This window comes from Lygodium microphyllum, chromosome 17 (assembly GCF_053477565.2).
Source record: "Lygodium microphyllum isolate KBCC chromosome 17, Lygodium_microphyllum_v1.1.10, whole genome shotgun sequence".
Taxonomy (NCBI): domain Eukaryota; kingdom Viridiplantae; phylum Streptophyta; class Polypodiopsida; order Schizaeales; family Lygodiaceae; genus Lygodium; species Lygodium microphyllum.
In genome coordinates, this window is record NC_141151.1 from 143,983,910 (window position 1) to 143,996,499 (window position 12,590).

The window sequence follows — 12,590 nt, forward strand, 5'->3', positions numbered from 1 at the left end:
TCAACAAGATGGCATAATCATGAAATGTTTGAACAACATACATGCATAGGCTGACAGCTTAAAATGCACATATCTTTACATAAAACTCTTATAAGAATTTCAACATTGTTTTTGTGATATACTTATAAAAGCCGTTCACATGACCCCCATATTGAGAAATCCCTTAATTTCAGGAGCCTCGAATCAGCCTAGAAATCCTAATCCTGAAATATGAAGATGACACTCTAGAAATAGTAAGTTGTGTTTTGGTAGTACTTACTAAATTTGGTTGTTTTTATTCTCAACAAATTTCGGCCCAAAAAGGAAGGCCATAGACAAAGGACAAGTGTTAAGCCACTTGTCACCCAAACTTCCAAGTGTCCTACCACTTGTCACACCTCATGACATGTGGCTAAACACTTGTCTTGTGCTACTCAACTTTTCCCTTTTAGCACTGACTCTTCCCTTTCTCCTAAAAAGAAAGCTCTTTTTTCCTCATTCAACATCAATTTTCTTGGCTGTAAACTCTTATGCAATACATAGCAATATGCAATGAGAAACACAAACGTGGAATGGGAACAGGGAATGCCATGATTTGCCATTCCATGTGGCTATACACTCACACTGAATAGGCATGGAATGGAAAATAGGGATAGGGAATATGGATGAGGAACCCAAAAGTAGCCATTCCATGTTGCTATGGTACAATAGCTGAAGATTGTCTAAAGCTAGCCCCATCCTCCACTCATCATCATTGAACACCTCCATATCCCCTATTTTACATGATAGCAAACCTGTAAATTTGTTACAACCCCTCTTCCTTGACCTCTTCTTCCATTTCAACAACAAGAAATAAGCCATATCAACATGTTAGCAGTCATATTTGTCATACTTTGTCATCTCCCACCTTTGTAAGCCTCAATTTGAGTCAAACAGGGCCATTAGGAGCTATGACATGTCTATTATGTGTTTTGATGGAGAAGGCTGCTCATTTTAGAGCATGCATTTCTCAATTTAGTTAAGATCTACGTGTGTTTACACAAGCTGATTAATTTATCAGCTTGTTTGCCAACGATCAGCCAAGATATTGCCACATCAGCATTTATGCCATTAGATGATGCTGGTCGACCAGGTTAAGCTGGCCGACCGCTATTTTTAGGGCATTTTCCTGCTGGTCGGCCAGTTTTTGCATATTTTGGCTATATCTAGCTGCCTCCTATTTGGCCGGTGATCATTCCATTTTGTGGACTCCACCACACTCCAATATTTGAGCATTCCTCCATCTTCCAATGCTCCCATCTGGATCGAATGCCCTCATTGACACCTTGGGCTGCATGCAAGAACTGATCAGTCCTCGTATTCAGCGTTCTTCTATTGTTCAATGCAGATTTTTCTCTTTCGTCCTCTTCTTTCTTTGCGGTCTTCTCCTTCCCTTCTCTCTTCATGTTCATGTTTCCTCTTTCATTGTGCACTCTCACATGGTATCAGAGCCAAAGTGAGGAGTCAAAGGTTCTATGAAGAGAATACCACACTTAAGTTGCTATTTGGGCCAAATCTATTGCAAACAACGCAGATTTTTTATATTATTTGGACCCTCCACAAAGTGTGTGGAACATCTACAACTCTTTAAGGGGTATAGTTGATTCTCCCTCCATTCGGCCTCTCCAACACCAAATCGCAAATTTTCCAGGAGATGGATTATCATCAATTCATTGCTTTTGACGATTCTAAAGAGGCACTTCTTCCTTCTTTTCCTGCTCGGTAATTTTACCAATCAGCTTCTTTGCGACCTTAAGGTCCTCGTTCTCCCTCTGTTAGGTTAAGAAGATTGGAGTCCCCCTTCTCGCCCTCCTGCTTCTTTTCATATGTCTCTAGGGCCTATACTACTACCCCACGTATTGCCATGATGACACCCCTTGTTCAAGTGTCCATAATACCTTCCTTAGCCAAAAAGAAGATCGCCTTGAGGGTCTAATTACTCCCTTTGGTCTAGCAAGGTGGAGGTATATATTGGGCACCTTTGATCTTTTTGGCTTTTTTTCCACTTTGGGGGACCCGACATTGGTTTGTCTTTGAACCAAGCCACTCTATGGGATCAACTTTACTCTAGAGCCCGATCTTTGCTTTTTATGAGCCTCCAAGATTCTCTCCTAGTGCATGTGTGCATTGTCATGAGGACATGTATTTTTGAAGCCTCGCTTAACATGTGGATTACTTTTTGATCACATGATTAAGTAAATGATGCACATGTGAGGTGCAACTAGGGTTAAAGTAAATTTACAAGCCCGAGACCCGAAGAAATCATAGGATGTATTCAGCATGCATCCAAGGTACTACGCTGATAGTATGTTTGCCATGAGATCACTACTTAGTGTACTAGTCAGTGAGATGTATGCAGATGAGTATGAGTGTCACCCGGGCACTGGAACTATACTTTTACACCGGCTTATGAACAATTTAGCATAAACTTTGCCTCAATTTTGAGACAAAAATTCTGATCAGTTTCAACTCAGTTTTTTATCAGCTTGAGAATTGTTTATGGTCACTTTTTGGATTAGTTATGCATCAGTTTTTGCACAGATTGCTGGTCAGTTTTTGCAATGAGTTTGTAATCAGTTTAGGATCACATTTGCAACAGTTTGTGATCAGTTCTCAGATCAGTAAGTGATCAGTTTATGATCAGATTATGCTCAGTTTTCAATGGTTTACATCTAGTTCCATGGACAGCAGCATATGTTATGATGCCATTGATGTTTTAGCCATGGCTTATGCTTGGTTATGCTATGCTATGGTTTGGTTTTGCCAGATGAGTTGAGCTCATAAGAAATAGACACGTCACATGATAATCTGGCAATGTTTTTGAGATTCTTTGTGAGTCTTATGTTATGTTATGTTATATTGGCTGGTAATTTTCAGCATATGTTGGGCATATGGAATGGTTGAACAGCAATGCGCAATGTTGTGTTGACCATGATGCCCTATGAAAATTTCAATGTAGTACTTTGCTTTTGATGCATTTGGCAGTGCAATCAAGGACGATTGCAAGGATTTCAAGCGGGAGGATTGTCATGAGGACATGTATTTTCGAAACCTCACTTAACATGTGGATTAATTTTTAATCACATGATTAAGTAAATGATACATATGTTGTTAGAATATCAAGCTCTTACATGTGTGTTTGACCGACATGAGCTGGACACAGCTAGTCTGGCTAGATCAGTTAGGTACATTAAATAAGTCGGTTCTACTTCTGGTGTGAATGGTCCTTATGACCTTAGGTTGTATATGCACAAAGTGTGTGTTGAATGAATAATAAGAAGAATGGAGAGGAAGCATGTTGCTTCACCCTGTGTCTTCCTCACTACCTGCATCTCTGAAAGATGACATGGTATCAGAGCCATGAATGGGCTCACTGGTGAAATGCACTGGAAAAGAAAACTTGAAGCTTGAAGACAGAGTGTATCTATGAAGTAACAAGGCTGCCATTGTTACTCTATCAAGATATGTGTCAGGGTCTATGCATTTTATCTATGCAAGAGCTTGTTATAGCTTGTTGGGCAATCTCTCAAGGCATCATTAAGCACTAGAGTGTGCTCTATGGTCATCATTGTCATCGAATGCTGCTACTGCACACTCCAGACCAGTCTGCGTGTTTGCGCCTGCTATGGCTGAAGGCATATCTCACTGCAACACAAGGCATTTGGAGCTCCTCAAGCAATCTACAGCTTGCTTATACACCTTGGAAGGTGGTTGAAGGTCTTGGTGTTAGCAGTCATGTTTGTCATGCCTTGTCATCTCCTGCCTGTGAGCCTCAATCTGAGTCAGACGAGGACATTAGGAGCTCTAACATGTCTGTCATGTGTTATGATAGGGGAGGCTAGTCACTCTTGACTAGCAGTCTTAGGATGTGTATTTCTTTTTGGCCTCTTTTAGTGGGCAGCCACTGGCTGCCCGGCCACTTTTTGGTCCCTGTTGTGGGGCGCCCATTTTAGGCCATTTTTAGGGTTTGCGCCCATTTTAGGGTTAGGGTTAGGGTTTGTCCTTTGCCTATTTATAGGCAGCCCCCCTCCCCACTTGATCACTTGTTTTCTTGCAGATTCCGACACTCCTTCTCCCCCCTGGTGGTGCTGCCATCATCATCAGCCTGATCTGGTGCCCTCACTGACGCTTCGGGCTGCGTGCAGGGACTGATCAGTCCATTTCAATGTATTCAGCATTCATTTCAGTCAGTGCAGATTTCTCTTCCTTATTTTCTGCTCTCTCTCTCTCTCTCCCTCCGTGTTCGTATTCCCTCTTCCGCAGCGCACTCTCATATGGTATCAGAGCCGAAGGAGAGTACACGGAGCTGAGATTTACGCGGGAGAACACCCACAACTTTGTGTTTGCTGGTCAAGACGTCTCCAACAGCTGAGACATCACCTTCTGCACCATCTTCTTGATCAAGGCGGCCTGTTTTGATGTCACATCTTTGTGTTTGCTACTGGCGTCATCCCCAACAGCCAAGGCGGCCCTTCCAGGAGGTCCCAAATATTTGCGTTTGCTGCTGGCGCCTTCTCCAGTGGCTGCCACGTCATCAACGACCTCTTCCTGCTTGCCTTTTCAGCCAGGCGGCCTCCCCAACAGCTGGGCGACGTCTTCTTTACTGGTGTTTTGAGGCAGAAGGCTGTTTTTCTGTGGTGACTGCATCATTAGCATTTGCGTTTGACATCATCCTTGTGTCTGTGCAAGGCGGCCAGCTCAAGAGCTTCTGGTGTTTGTGTTTCGACACCGGCAACCTTCCCTTGTTGTGTTCTGGTGTTTGCAGATATCGAAGATGTCTTCTCATCAGTTTACGGGCTTTGATGACTCAGATGACGAGCTTTTGTCTCGACAATCATCTGAACGGAGGCGTGATTTTTATCACGAGGACCGTCGTTCGGAGTCTATTCCTCTTTCCCGTCCCCCTTCTATTCATGTATCTCGGCGATCCCCTTCCAGTGGGCCGATGATGCAGCCTTTGGTACCCCCTGTACAGGTACCCGTACTTCCTCAGCTGCCCAAAGAGAACCGGTTGGATGGCTCCAACTTTTCTCTATGGTCCTGCAAGGTGGAGTGTATCTTGGACTCCTTCGATCTTTGGGAGCTTGTTTCTGTTCCTATTCCCCGGCCTAAGGTGGCTCCCGCAGATGGGACATCTATGGATCGTGCAACCTTATGGGATCGGCTTAATTCTAGAGCCAGATCTTTCCTCTTTCTGAGTTTGCAGGATTCTGTCCTTGTTCATGTTCACAGGTTGAAGACTGCAGCAGACGTGTGGAGAAAGCTCGCGTCTCTCTATCAACAGAAGACATTTGCCCACCGGATATCTCTCGAAAAGAAGTTGTGGATGCTCGCTATTGATGATAGTCCTTCCATGAAGGACCACATCAACAGATTACAGGATATGAGGGATGAGCTTGCATCCCTCGGTCGGACGATATCTTCTGAAGACATGGCTCTGATTCTTTTGACTCAGCTGCCATCACCTCGTTTTGATGTCTTCTACTCTAGCCTTCTTACATCGAGAACCCGTGAGAAGCTTCTATGGGAGGAGCTATCCCTGCTTGTCTTGGAGTATAACGAGTGACTCAGAGAGGTCAGTGCTCGTGGATCCGACTCCACTAGAGCCTTTGTTGCAGATTCTGGAGGACAGAAGAAGAAGAAGAAGTCAAAGGCTAAGAAGAAGGACAGTTCTTCAGGCTCTGACTCAGATTCAAAGAGACCGAAGTGCCCACACTGTGGGAAAGGGACACATCCCGAGGAGAAATGCTGGAAGAAGTACCCTCACCTTCGTCCGAGAGCGAAGGGTGGATCTACATCGGAGCCTTCTTCTACCTCTACACCCGCTGTTACCCATGAGTCAGTGTTCCTTCATATCCATGCTTTGGAGGAGGATCCTTCTTCCGTGGCTGCAGTGTCTTCTACGCAGCCTTGGTTAGTGGACAGTGGTGCTTCGAGTCATATGACTCCCCGAGGTGATTTGTTATAGGATCTCCGTCCATCAGAGGGTTCAGTCACTGTTGGTGACATTTTATTGGTGCCTATTAGTGGTGTTGGCACATTGCCTTTGTTTACCGACCGACCTTCGAGCTCCTTTTCACAGGCCCTACATGTTCCGGATTTGGGCCTTCCCCTCCTCTCAGTTTATGGCCTTACGAGGCTTGGCACACGAGTGATCTTCACCGAGCATGCCGTTGTTATTGAGGATTCTCTTACAGGAGCTGTCTTATCTACAAGTTGGCAGGAGAGCGGGCTTTACAGGCTCCATTCCCCTTCTTTGATGCAGGGTCCTCCGAGGCAGTCTATTGCTACACCCGTTCCCGCTTGTGCACCTTCTATTCCACAGGTTCCTTCCCATCCCCCACCTTCTCCTCCGGTGGTTCCCTCGTACCCCCAATCCCTTTTAGCGGGGGACAATCTCGGTGATGCGGCTATGGATTCCCTAGCCCCTACTGTTTTAGAGGGGAATTCCCAGGATCGTGAGGAGCTCCTTCAGCGGCAGTCTACATCGACGAACTTCATCGACCTTGGCATTCCTCTTGCCACCCCAGGATCCGTTTCTCCCTTGGCCTTCAGCCACATCCAGGATCTGAGAGGGGGTGTTAGCAGTCATATTTGTCATGCCTTGTCATCTCCTGCCTGTGAGCCTCAGTCTGAGTCAGATGAGGACATTAGGAGCTCTGACATGTCTGTCATGTGTTATGATGGGGGAGACTAGTCACTCTTGACTAGCAGTCTTAGGATGTGTATTTCTTTTTGGCCTCTTTTAGTGGGCAGCCACTGGCTGCCTGGCCACTTTTTGGTCACTGTTGTGGGGCGCCCATTTTAGGGCATTTTTAGGGTTTGCGCCCATTTTAGGGTTAGGGTTAGGGTTTGTCATTTGCCTATTTATAGGCAGCCCCCCTCCCCACTTGATCACTTATTTTCTTGCTGATTCCGACACTCCTCCCCCGTGGTGGTGCTGCCATCATTATCAGCCTGATCTGGTGCCCTCACTGACGCTTCGGGCTGCATGCAGGGACTGATCAGTCCATTTCAGTGTATTCAGCATTCATTTCAGTCAGTGCAGATTTCTCTTCCTTATTTTCTGCTTTCTCTCTCTCTCTCCCTCCGTGTTCGTATTCCCTCTACCGCAGCGCACTCTCACACTTGGCATGCTATTACTTGGATGTGTGCTCAGTTATGAGCTGCAGATCTGATTTACAGATCTGAAATAGCAGCAGTTCAGCTGTAAACAGTGATAGGGCAGCTTGTATCTGATCTTGGTTGGAGCTTGAAGCTCTCTAACATGCTTTATGGACCTCATTGGAGCCTAGGAGCACTCTGGAAGACATATGTATCAGTTCTCATGCCTTTGAGCTGAAATTTCTTTAAGGAAGTACTCAAATCCGGAAGTGTAAACAGGCTGGAAATCTGTCTCAAAACAGTGGGCAGCAAACATTAGCTTCCATTGAAGCATTACATAACACTTGGTTGGCATTTATCATATGTATGACATGGGATATGTCTGCTGGAGGTTTATGGATTGGGTTGAGCATCAAGTGATCATGGAAGTTGAAGTCTAAGGCTGGAGATTACTGCAGTGACATTGTCTCAGTGGTTGCAAGCAGTAAATGCAATCTATGAATTGGATTCATGAAGACAGGATGCCTATAGTTACCCGAATGCTCATGTATTAAACCTAACACTTCAAAGTGAATGTCTGACATGATTTGAGGCTGTTTTGGAGCTAGATTGACTTTGGTTTACTGAGAAGTTGCTGATTGCAATCTGTAAGCAGAAGGTTTGATACTTATACCTACTATCTATGCACTGACTTGTGCCCCATTGGTTATGCTCGGATTGCTACATGTACTAGCAGATGTCTATGAAGGTTTGGGACATGTATATCACTCAGTTTTGGGCTTGAAATCACTGCTGGTCATTCATGGAATTACAGTTTTCAGACTGCATGTATGTATCCTGGCAGTGAGGTTGGAAGAGGTTCAACTGAAGTAAATACATTGCATCTGTACTGATTGTTTTGCCTACAAGTTAGGCCACTTGGTTGTGGACTGTTTTAGACTGTCAGTGGGCTGAAATACCCTGGTTTTTTTACTGCAATTAATTGCAGAAAACTGTCATAAACAGTTTCGGACTGAAGTTGAACTGTTAAGAAGATCTTGGTTTGCAGGTAGTCAGGCAAGGTCTACAACATGGCAAATGCTGATAGAACTAATAATGTAACCCAGATTGTGGGAGAAAATCTTGATAGCAACAATTATGCAATATGGAAGTTCCGCATGGAGAACTTTCTAATAGGCAAAGGATGCTGGGACTTAGTAATAGGTGTTGAGGCTGAACCTGAAGTTCCAAAAAGGAATCCTACAGCTGATCAAAGATGAGCGCATCGAGCTTGGACGGAAAGAGCTCGCACGGTTTTACATTGGTTGTCATTATGTATCTCAGATACTATGGTGATGCAGATCATGAACCGTAAATCCCCAGCAGATGCATGGAATATATTAGTCAAATACTATGGCACAACCACAAGTGCCAGGAAGATACAATTGAAGCAAAAATTCAATAACATGGAGAGGAAGAACAGATCCATACAAGATTATGTCACAGAGGTTAAGACCATAGCAAATCAGCTGGCATCTGTTGGTTCACAGGTTGAAGATGAGGATATGGTTGCAGTGACCTTAAATGGCTTGGGTCCTGAGTACAAGTCTTTTGACACTTCAGTGTCTGTGCGGGCTGAAATGCCTGACTTTAATGAGCTGGTTGCATTATTGATTCATGAAGAGGTGAAACTTGGCTTAGCTACAGGGTCAAGCAGTTCAAAGAATAAGGATGCAGTTTTTTACTCGCATCAGCGTGGCCGTGGCAGCCATGGTAGGGGTTATGGATCTAGCAAAGGAGGCCAGCAAAATGCATCCTATGGTAATAGCAATCAGCAGTCATCAAATGCAAGAGGTGGTGAAAATTTTCGAGCCAGGGGGAGATCTAACTCCCGTGGCAGAGGTTCATGGCAGCAACAGCGTCAGTCAGACAATCCAAATAAGGATAAGGATTGTCACTACTGCGGAAAGTATAGGCATATTGCAAAGGACTGCTGGAAAAAGCAGGGAAACCAGAAGGGCAAGCAGCATGGACATTATCCTACGTCCAGTCAAGCAGATGACTCTGGTGATAGACTGTTTGCCATGCAATATGTCAAAGATAAGGCTGCTGAAAAATCATCTGATGATGCAGTGCGATACATTGACTCAGGGGCATCGAACCACATGACCCCTCACGGTGATTGGTTCACTGATATGGTGGCTGAAAAGCATGGCTATGTATGCACAGGTGATGACACGTAGCATAGCATTGAACATAAAGGCAAAGTGCCTCTTGTGGTTCATGATGGCAGGAAGAAAAATTTGCATGATGTCTTGCATGTTCCTTCAATTACGAAGAACTTGTTGTCTGTCGGTCAGATGACGGAGCAGAACTTGCAGGTTAGATTCAATAAGCATGGTTGCTTTATTGAAGAGTTTAGTAATGGCTGCAAGTTGATAGCTCGTGGTCACAGGAATGGCAGAATGTTTACTCTTGATGCTTCTTTGCCAGAGCTGAATTCAGCTATGTTTGCCCAAGGTTCTGGCACTGTTAGGGATTTGGAAATATCACACAAGAGAGTGGGGCATGTCAATTTGCAAAGGCTACAAATTATGTAAAAGAAACAGCTGGTTACAAGTTTACCCAAGTTCCAATATTCAGATATTGGTCATGTATGCGAGGCTTGCCAGTTCGGTAAGCAGTCACGATTGCCGTTTGTCAGGCATGTAAGACAGAGTACACGCCCATTGCAGTTAGTGCACTCTGATGTTTGGGGGCCAGCTCATAATGTATCTATGGGAGGTTCCAGATATTATGTATCTTTCATTGACGACTACAGTCGCTATACCTGGCTTTACATATTGAAAACAAAAGATGAGGTCTTTGCTGTTTTTCAACAATTTAAAGCACAGGTTGAGAAGGAGTTTGAATGCTACATCTCTTGCTTGAGATCTGATAGTGGTGGGGAGTATGTATCAAATGAATTTGATGATTTCTTGGCTGAAAATTGCATTCGTAGGCAGCTCACCTGCAGCTACACTCGGCAGCAGAACGGAGTAGCTGAAAGAAAGAATAGGGTTCTGATGGAAGCTGCTAGGGCCATGATGAATGAAAAGCATATGCCGGCTGTTATGACAGCCGTATACATTTTGAACAGGACTCCCACTGCAGGTATTCATGAGATGATACCGTTTGAGAAGCTGTATGGCTATAAGCCGGATGTAAGTCACATGAAAGTCTTTGGCTGTCTTGCTTATGTGCATATTCCAGATGAGAAAAGGAAGAAGCTGGATCCCAAAGCGCATAAGTGTGCTTTCATTGGATATTCACAGGAGAAGAAGGCATATAAATGCTGTGATCCCTCTACCAGGGAGACTTTGGTAAGCAGGGACGTTATCTTTGATGAGATGGGCTCTTGGTATGTATCACAAGTTGCAGTGCCAGCGGATATGCCTACCACTCATGTTTCTACAGTTGATTTACAGCACAGCACTGCTATGACAGGACCTCGTAGTCAGACAGTATCCCCATGGACAAGGAGATTGAGGAGCTCGCCATCCACTGACACCAGTATGTCAGTGAGGGGGAGACATGATGTCTTTGATAGCAAAGGAAAAGAGAAAGTTATTGAGGATGCATCTGGTATGATGATACCTGGCAGAATGACTTCTGGCTATGAGTCTAATGATACTTTAGACAGCGAACTTGGTATTTCGACTATCTATACGCCTGGCCCAAGGCAGAGCAGGTATATTCCGCCTCATGAGAGAGAGAAATCGAGTAGTGCACCACAGCTTAGACGCTCACAGAGGGTCAAATACCCTATTGACAGGTTGACATACAGTGGCTACTCCGCAAAGCATTATGCTTACATGACAAAAGTAATAGAGGTCAAAGAACCAGGTACATATGCTAAAGCAGTGAAAGATGAGAATTGATGTGTAGCCATGGATGAAGAAATGAATGCCTTGGCTGAAAATAAGACATGGGATTTAGTGCCACTGCCTGAAGGGAAAAAGACCATTGGCTGCAAATGGGTCTACAAAATCAAATGCAAGTCAGATGGCAGTGTGGAGAGAGACAAATCTAGGCTAGTCGCAAAGGGGTATGCCCAAGAATATGGACTTGATTATGAGGAAACATTCAGCCCTGTTGCCAAGATGGCAACCATTCGCACTGTGATTGCCTTGGCTGCTGCTAAAGGCTAGAAATTGCAGCAGATGGATATTAAGAATGCATTTCTTAACGGTGACCTAGCAGAGAATGTTTATATGGTTCAGCCGGAAGGGTATGTTCACCCTGATTTTCAGCATTATGTATGCAGGCTAAAAAAGGCATTGTACGGGCTGAAGCAGGCTCCAAGAGCTTGGCATGCTAGGATCAGTAACTACTTGCAGAGATTGGGTTTTGCTGTTGGCAGGGCTGATCAAAGGCTATTTACAAAGAAGACTGACAGTGGTTTAGTAGTGCTGGTCATATATGTTGATTTGATAATCACTGGTGATGATGGCTTGGGCATACAACATGTAATGAAGATGCTGAAATCTAAATTTGACATGAAAGACCTGGGAGAACTGAAGTATTTCTTGGGCATTGAGGTAGTTCCAGCTGATAATGGGTTATGGCTGATGCAGAAGCACTATGCCATAGAGATGCTAAAGAAGTATGGCATGGCTGAATGCAAACCGCTGGATACACCTCTTGATCAGAATGTCAAGCTAGACATGAACACTGGGGCTGAAGTAGAGGATGTGACTATGTACAAGCAGATGGTTGGCAGCTTGATTTACATGACCATCACTAGGCCTGATTTGAGCTATGTTGTAGGGCACATAAGCCAGTTTATGCAGAAGCCTAGAAAGCCACACTTGGATGCAGTTAGACGCATTATGAGATATGTTAAGTCCACTGTAGAGTATGGGCTGTTCTATGTCAAAGATAAGCCCTTGATATTGACTGGATACACGGATGCAGATTAGGCAGGCTGCTCATATGACCGTAGATCTACGAGTGCATATGCATTTGGATTTGGTAGCGGCATGATTAAGAAGCAGCCTACGGTTGCTTTGTCGAGTACTAAGGCAGAGTACAGGGGTGTTGCATTGGCAGCATGCGAGATTTCATGGCTGCTCAAGCTTATGGCTGATTTGGACATATAGGTAGATGCTCCAGTGAAGTTACTATGTGATAATTTGAGTAGTGTACTCCTGGCTATGAATCCAATCTATCATGCCAGGACGAAACACATAGAGGTACACTATCATTTCATCAGAGAGATGGTTCTTGCAGGACGAGTTGATCTTATGCATGTAAAGACAGATGAACAGGTTGCGGATATCTTTACCAAGTCCTTGGGTAAAGATAAGTTATGTGGTTTTAGACAGCTACTTGGAGTACAGATGCTGTCTTGAGCTTGAGGGGGAGTGTTAGAATATCAAGCTCTTACATGTGTGTTTGACCGACATGAGCTGGACACAGCTAGTCTGGCTAGATCAGTTAGGTACATT

At 44.4% G+C, this 12,590-nt stretch overlaps 1 protein-coding gene across 4 annotated transcripts in view; it reads right to left on the reverse strand.

Annotated features, from left to right (window-relative positions):
- Positions 1-12,590, reverse strand: part of LOC148022440 (upstream activation factor subunit UAF30-like) — a 46,159-nt gene that overhangs the window by 2,339 nt on the left and 31,230 nt on the right. The gene's annotated exons all lie outside the window — the stretch shown is intronic.